This window comes from Alosa alosa, chromosome 24 (assembly GCF_017589495.1).
Source record: "Alosa alosa isolate M-15738 ecotype Scorff River chromosome 24, AALO_Geno_1.1, whole genome shotgun sequence".
Classification (NCBI taxonomy): domain Eukaryota; kingdom Metazoa; phylum Chordata; class Actinopteri; order Clupeiformes; family Clupeidae; genus Alosa; species Alosa alosa.
The window spans coordinates 19,262,618-19,270,117 of NC_063212.1; the positions used below are offsets into that span (position 1 = coordinate 19,262,618).

General features: G+C 43.1%; 1 long non-coding RNA gene across 1 annotated transcript in view; it reads right to left on the bottom strand.

Moving 5' to 3' along the window:
- LOC125289142 overlaps positions 1-7,500 on the bottom strand; it is a 332,816-nt gene that overhangs the window by 117,177 nt on the left and 208,139 nt on the right. The window contains exon 5 of the long non-coding RNA XR_007192577.1: positions 2,062-2,135. This is a non-coding gene — a long non-coding RNA (uncharacterized LOC125289142). The remainder of the gene's footprint in view (positions 1-2,061; positions 2,136-7,500) is intronic.

A 7,500-nucleotide genomic window follows, 5' to 3' on the forward strand; every position in this document is an offset into this window, starting at 1 on the left:
TCAAGTTAGTCCTTGCTGGCAGTTGCAGGTATAACAAATCTTTTCATGTCTTCATTAGCCTACAGACTAAGATACACACACACACAATATGCTCTTCGTGCAACACAAAAGCTTCTACAAGTGACAGACTCATGATATAAGAGAAACACAACAATGATTCCATCGCCCAAGGGAGAAAAAAAGAAAAAGAGAAAGGATAAGAGAAAATAATCTTAAATAGATTTCCCAAGGCGTTTCAACTGCTAATGTTCCACTTACTGTGTCAAAATAAAATGTAATCAAAGTGAAATTATGATTTAGGCATTGTAGCATCTCTAATGCAGGTAATTGATTTGCTCTCTCTCTCTCTCTCTCTCTCTCTCTCTCTCTCTCTCTCTCTCTCTCTCTCTCTCTCTCTCTCTCTCTCTCTCTCTCTCCTGACAGCTGTTGTATGTATTGGTATCCAACAACACTCCCGTCCCCGTGTGCCTGAAACAGAATCACAGCCCTTGACAGCTGGCTGACAAACAATTCATTCCCCTTTTATCCAACAGCCTTCAATTACCATTAAAAGATAATCTAGCCCTCATAAAAAGGAGAGCAGTTCACATCCATGCAGGTAATTTGAAGTGTCTAGCTGTTTTGGGATCAGTTTGGGTATCTGCAAATCTTCTTCTCCACATTTCATTTATTACAAGAAGATGTACTCTCCATTACACTACACTTACACTACAGAGAGAGAGAGGACAGATATTAGACTGGAACTCATGCAATACATGTACAGTAAGACAGGAAGTCTGGAGAAAGTGCATGCTTAGTTACAGGCTACGGGCAGTAGAATTGTAGCATAGTCCTTAACACATTGAGTCATCTATGTAGTCTTCTCTATTGTGTCCATACCTTGTCTGTCCGTCTGCCTGATCTTGTTCCATATATGCATGTATGTATATATCCATATGTCTTGTATCACTGTATGCCTGTCTTTTTACAGCATCTCACATTCATTTCGGATGTCTATCTGTCATGTGATCACGCATGCCTGTCTGTCAGTGTCAGCAGTCTTTTTCTCTGTCACCTTGAGGTCAAAGTAGCTGATGGAGGTGAACACCAGACTGTGAAGATTCCTGCAGCCATGTGCACACAGTGTCTAAAGTACCGATATTTTCTAAACAGCATTACATGATTATAAATATGCAGGGCTCTGATTATTCAAAGGCCTTCCGTCCTTTTGAAAGTTCCATGTGCTTATATCGCCATATCTGGGTCAAGTTTCCCTTTCATCTACAAAAGGGGATTTGGCTGTAAGGGGCTCTGCTCAGACTAAGCATGCGATTCAATCAGTCCTACACAAGGAACATTTGTGTGTTTGTGTGTATGTCTGTGTATGAGTGTGCAAGTGTGTGTTTGTGTGTGTGTGTGTGTGTGTGTGTGTGTGTGTGTGTGTGTGTGTGTGTGTGTGTGTGTATGTTTTGTTTAGTTTACATTCTAAAATATATTTAGACTTAATTTAAACAGGTCAGTAGCATTGAGATTGAAATCTCTTAACCAAGAGAGCCCTAGAGTATGTCCGCCATTGCCACAGAACAAATGTTGCATGCTCAGTGAGTTTTGGATCTCTCTATTTTCATTTCCATGGGAGCCCGATCATGTTTGCCCAAAATAGCAGCCGGATGGCATTACCAAGATGGCTTCTGAGTGGTGAGATTTGCATATAACTACTGTGGTCTCACTAAAACTCTCAATTAGGCTCTCTTTTCCCCTTCAACCATCTCACGGCACAGGCCCAGGCCCTCAGGTGAGCTAATTGATACCATACATTGAGTTAAGCCACAGGTAGCTTTGCTAAGAGAGGGACAAGTACACAGGATCTGCTGTGAAAAGCATCAACACAACCTGCGTCAGGCTATTTGATTTTAATTGGATATTTTTTTTTTTTATTTCATTTTTTAAATGTCGTAGGATAAATGGCAGAAGCGCCATCTTGCTCGACTGCTGCTGTTTGACATTTGAAGAGGAGTGAGTCAGTCTGCAGACGTCACCTGTTATAGACAGAAGTGTTTTGACAGGAATGTGCCTACTTACCAGTTTAAGTGGGGCTCGCTTTTTTAGCTGTCTCCAACCGGACGAATGAAAGCATAAAACTCCTCCAAATTTCCCTGTGGAGACACAATAGAGAGCAAGAGAGAGAGAGAGAGAGAAGGAGAGAGAGAGAGAGAGAGAGAGAGAGAGAGAGAGAGAGAGAGAGAGGACAGATATTAGACTGGGTTTGAACTGGCCTCGGGTGGAGTTCATTAGCAAGAGCAAACAGCTGATGTGTGTTTGAAGAGTGTCTGCACTGGGGGCAGCCGGAGAAAGGATGGGTTCTGAAACCAAAAAGGATCACATTTCCATACAAATGTTGTGCATGTGAGGAATTGGCAATATCAAGCCCTCCGTGTACAAAAGGGAAAATTGCACTCTGCCAAATAAAGAAGCTTTAACAGAATACATCTGCCACCCTATTCCGTTCCCTTGTATTTGTCTGAACATCACGACTGATGTTTGGGGTCTCTGTTATCTACATTTTCTGGTGTTGTTAGATGGATTCCACCTCATACAGTACTTGAACGGCCCTCTTTCTTTGTATACTGCTCTTACTCCATAACGTTACCCCAGAGAGACCAGCATGGTCTCTGAACTCACACACGGGCACAGATACACAGACACACACACACGCACGGACACACACACACACAGTCGTGCGCACACACACAAAAATCTTGTGCGGTCGCATGCACACATGCAAGCATGCATACACAGACACACATTTAGAGTGATTCTTGTGTGTGTCCCAATGTGGACTTGTGCTCCCAGGCTGGTTAATTGATTTGCTGTTGTGTGTTTGTGATGGATCCAGAGCAGGCACTCATTCATTCAGCCCACCCTTGAGACCCAGTCCCCCAGACCTGGCAAATCGATCACAGATAGAAGATGGATGTGAGGACTATATTTTTGCCCCTTTTTTCCAGAAATACAGTGTTGACACTGAAAGCAGACACTGGGGTGTTGAAACAACACATGTGTTCTAGCACAGGGATGTTTGTGACTTGTAGAAGAAAAGAAGGAAAGCAAAAAAGAAAGAAAGAAAGAAGCTGCCATCTAGTATGTTTTGCTGGTGGAAATGAAGTGCTGAAAGTAATGCATTTTTCATGGCCTCTTGAGCGCTCTCCTTGAGCTTTGTACTGTGTTTGTTTACCACTGCTTACGCATGGGCAAAAATAATTTTGAAAAGATGTTTACTTGAGACATCAAAGTTTTTTTTTTGTTTATGTTTATTATTATGAGGGTTTTTTCCTTCTCGACCAAGATCTAAAAATGACTACTTTCATTATGCGAATCAACCAAAGAGTGGAGTGTGTATGTGTGAACTGCATGTGTGTGTGTGTGTGTGTGTGTAGTATGTGGTTGTGTCTTTGTGTGTGTATGTGTGGATGTTATTGTGTAGTTCCGTGTTTGTGAGCACCCCAGCCCGGAGATGCTGATTAATTAGCTTGTATAATTAGCTTAATGACTTAGAGAAACATGGCCACAGCCACCCAAGAAGGTATGCTAATGGAGCCCTGTCTATAGCAATTAGAGTTCTGATAATTTAGCTCAAGTAGTCAAGCAAAAAATCCTCCGAGGCAAAGTTGGACAACCTGCCAAAGGCCCTCTCATCATGTGTGTGCTACAAAGAGCTTACTCTACGTCCATGACTGGCAAACGTGCAGCACTGCAACTCGGCTTGTTTCATCTGAAGCATATACTGTAACTGTAGTAATGGTAAGAATATGACAAGAGGAATAGCCTAATCATCTCACTGTTTTGGTTATGTAAACAAACAAAAATTAATTAACCATCGATAATTAACATATCAGTCTCATACTGCAGTGTTTGTACACTTCATACAGAGATTTCTTTTTCTGCTGACGGAGTTCATCATCGGCATTCAAAGCCCAACTCTGGACATCAATATTTCAGTTATGAGCTCAGGCGAGACCTCTGTACTTTCGTAAGTAGCGGGGGTGGGGTGTAGAGGTCAAGTCTTTTAAAAAAGGGCAGTGGCATGGAACAGCCGTTCTAAGGGACTGCGGGTAGCTACTGTCCTTTTGAACCAGTGCGGCTTTGCAGCCGAGGGCGGATCCACACATCATAAACCATCTGCCACAGCAGTGACCGCCACCCACACACATGAGGTTGATGTCGGGGCTGAGACCATTTTAAATGGATGAGAGAGATAGATAGATAGTTAGATAGATATAAAGAGAGAGAGATACAGAGTGAAAGAGAAAGAGAGAGAGAGAGAGAGAGAGAGTACACAATAATGGAGGACTGTGTCAGAGGCAGAGATATAAAGGTGATGGAGAATTCGAACAGATTAAATTCTGGGTTCTGTATGGACAGCACGTCAGGTGTCAGATGGTGGGTGCTGCTGACCCACATGTGTGTTGATAAAGAGACACAGCAGAACACAACCCTACACTGCTAGCCTACTGTATGTGTGTGTGTGTGTGTGTGTAGTACTGTTACGTGCATAGTACTGCTGCACGTCTGCCTTGCATGCACAGGTCTAAATGCCTAATTATTTTGAATAAGTCAGTGTGAGCCCGAAGACATAAATCCTACTGCCATCAGGGAAACGGATTAGGGCCATTTAGGGCCGTTAGCTATAAGAGCAACTGTTTTAAGCAGTCCTCCCTCCCTACGTCAGTGCCACTACTGAATAAAACAAGGGAAGGAAGGAAGGAAACAGACATTTTAGAAAATAATTTATTTTATATAAACTAATTGGCTCCACTACACAATTAATCTAATTTTAAGGGCTATTTTCTCGCTGTATCAGGGTCCTGCATGTATGTGATTGTTGTTGTTTATGTACTGTATATGATTGTTGTTCACAGTGAATGCACTTTACAGCTCAAGACAAATTCCCTCTTGAGGGAGAATGACGTTTATCTTATCTTATCTTATTTGGTACAATAAAACAGACACAAGGTTGATCATCAGCACTGGACCTCAGTTTAATCCCACTGGCACAGAATACTCTGCATCAGATGGCAGATCCAGCTCCAGTACCTGAGCCAGTCACTGCCTGTCAACTGATCCCAAAACAGCACCTGGACACAATATTGGATCTGGTGCATGCAAGACAGTTGTGTGTAGCATTACCATGTTGTTGTTTTTTTTAATGAGGTACAGTATACTGTACTCCACCGCCCTTCACAACATCAACATGCCATCATTTGAGAGTGATAATAAACACCACCTGTATCCTTACTGGGCCAGGACAAGATTCAAACCCCATCTCCAAACCAGACCCCATCTCCAAACCACACCCCATCTCCAAACCAGACCCCATCCAAATCCATGGATGCAAAAATGGTTCATAGAGACTAAGGGAGCACATATAAATCCCAAAATGAGAATATATGGCAGAGTACTGTCTGACATTTAACTCCACCGATTCTTATAAATAGGACACATCTCCCAAAAGGTCACATTTTACTCTAGAGCATGTAGCATGTAGTGCTAAAGCTATTTAAACATAGCGTTGACTTAATTGAGAAGTTTGCAGGCGACAGCATCTGATGAAATAATTGCAGCGTGGAGTGTGTTGTACTTGAAGCGACACCAGCAGCAGAAGCAGATGTACCATCCTGCTTGCATTCCTCTATGGCGAGCCAGCCAGGTTTTCACACGTTACGGTTGCTAACATCGCTCTGTCGAGAAAAAAGGCGGCAGTGCAGCCTGTCATCACTGTGTTCAAACACACATGTTTTTTTTTTTGTTTGTTTTTTTTTCTTCTTATTCTTGTTTTTCTGCAAATGTTCTCTCGTTTAAAGAGCTGGCTGAGTGTCGCACGCTTGCGTTGGCATGGACGTATGGCGGATCTAGAGTGGAGTTCTATTATCACTTAATTGTACACTTGCTAACCTTTGAAATGCACAAGAAGGATTTGTTCATAATTAGTTATGTTATTATGCTAATTATGCAATATTTTGTATGTATACGTCTTATCAAAAAAGACAGCTTCGTAGCCAGTATAATATGATTCTATCTACCTATTTTTTTGGAGTTGAGCACAAATATTTTAGACTGTGAGGCATCAAATGCTCACATAAGCGCTTGTGTCCGATCATTTCATCTCATTTGAGGAGACAAATTCCCTGCCGGCAGTGCCGTTCTGAAGCCATGGTTCTTCACCATAGACGCTAACCAAAAGCATCAGACAGGATGTGAGAGACAGGACAGAGAGTCTGGTGAGACTGATAGACTCTTACACACACACACACACACACACACACACACACACACACACACACACACACACACACACACACACACACACACACACACACACACACACTGCATGGCAGATACAAAGCAGCTCCACTCTGATCAGGTGTGGCGCTGGTAGATCCAGAGAGCACAGAAGTTCTGCTTGATTTGACACCTCACCACCTCCACCTCAGACATCTGAGCTGTCCATTCCATCAACATTTCTTGAAAGAGGTTTGCGATTCAATGCTGTGTGATGCTTTCTTTTCTTTTTTTTTTTTATCTTATTATCTCTTTTTTTATCATTGATGAACAACAAGCTGAGGATCTGGCCTGTGTGCTATATATCTCCTTGGTCGTCCTTGACTCCCTCCAGTAGGGATAGGAGTCGTCCTATATGCCTCCTCCTATAAGAGCCACCCTCTCATGCGAGATGCCCTTCTCCTCTAAGGGCTACTGCAAGAAGGTATCGACATGAGTGCGCCGCACTCCACTTTCCATTGTTCTCGATACAACACACCCTCTCGTCGCCGCAGTGTAGATTACAACCCAGGTCTATTTTTTCCTCGACGATGCTCAATCAAATCCATTGTTTATCGAATGCTTGTGAGCTAAGGATTTCGTCGCAGGTGTGTGTGTGTGTGTGTGCGCGCTGTGCGTGGGCAAGTGAGAGAAAGAGTTATAGAGCGCACTAGTGTCCACGTCTATATGCGGTGCGCTCACGCCTCCGCACAGCTCATCTGAGGCAACCACTCCCACTCAACAACACCTACTCTAGTCTACATGGTGCTTTGACATCCAGAGTCTTACACACACACACACACACACACACACACACACTGATTTGCTCACACGTGCCATCCATTCCACAGCCCACACGGGACACGGGCAGACAGCCAAACACACAGGAGGAGACACACTCTCTCGGCAAGGTGCGGAGATGAAGCAAGGAGCAAGTGCTTAAGTCTGTGTGGCAATATGTGACGTGTGAACTCAGAATGACGAGGAGGGAAATGGATTGACTGAGAGAACTACACAAGTGATAATATAAATATACAAACGCGACAACAAAGAGAAGAAATTCTACAGTGAGATTAGATAAGGAGAACTGGAATGACAAGGAAAGAGTGGATCACAAACACCGGTCCTAAAGCTATGTATATTCTGCTATGTTACCAACTGAAAGAAAGAGATATACCGCATGCAGGACAAAGAGACAGGTTG